Source organism: Plasmopara halstedii, assembly GCF_900000015.1.
Source record: "Plasmopara halstedii genome assembly, contig: Scaffold_2386, whole genome shotgun sequence".
Taxonomy (NCBI): domain Eukaryota; phylum Oomycota; class Peronosporomycetes; order Peronosporales; family Peronosporaceae; genus Plasmopara; species Plasmopara halstedii.
Window position 1 is genome coordinate 1,527,267 of NW_020189293.1, and position 870 is coordinate 1,528,136.

Consider the following 870-nt stretch of genomic DNA (forward strand, 5'->3'; position numbering starts at 1 on the left):
CGAGCGCCGGCTGCCTCGCCTTGAGGACTACCGCGCTCTTTCGGAGCGACTCTTAGCCGTGGAGCAGGCGAATGCGTCGCTGCATGCGACGGTGGAGCGCTCGGCGCCATTAGAAATTGAGGTTGTTGCACTCCGTGCTAAGAACATGTTGCTGATATAGCTTCTGAGTGGCTGAGGGCCCGTGGGATCCGCTCTGGCGCCAACGCTTCCGCATTCACTTGCGCCGGACCCCGGTTCGGCTTGAGCAAGCCCACGTAATACACCGGGTGGGTGCGCATCCGTTTTGGAAGGTTCGGCGTATACGCTTGGCCCCGCTTGGCCACAACCTTAAACGGTCCGATAAACCGTGGACGAAGCTTCGTCCTGAAGCTAGCAGAGGATGCATGTGTAGGAAGGTTTTCAAATTTAATAAGACCAGGTCCCCGGCCTAAAAGCTTTCTCGTTTGCCTCTTCCTTTTTCATCTGCATATTCTATCTGCAGGTCATGGCTTTCAGCCATCGTATCGCGAACGTTTCGTAGGACACTCAGTCTGGTAGACAAGAAGTCATCGATTTCTTCGCAGATGGTGAGGGGGCTGACATCAGTTAGACGTTCGGTTATTCCTCCTCACCAAGCTCTGAGCCATGGGATGGCGGTGTCAGTGGGACGCGAGGGTGAAATAGCCCGTTCACGTAGAACGGCGTGTAGCCGGTAGACGAATGCACTGCATTGTTCAGTGCAAACTCTACGAGTGGCAACATGGCGCTCCAGCGCCTCAGCATTTCAGCGCGGACGCTGCGAAGAACGTCTTCGATGACGCGATTCGTCCTTCCGGTTTGACCATCGGTCTGCGGATGATCCGCTGTCGACATATCCAACTTGGTGCCGAG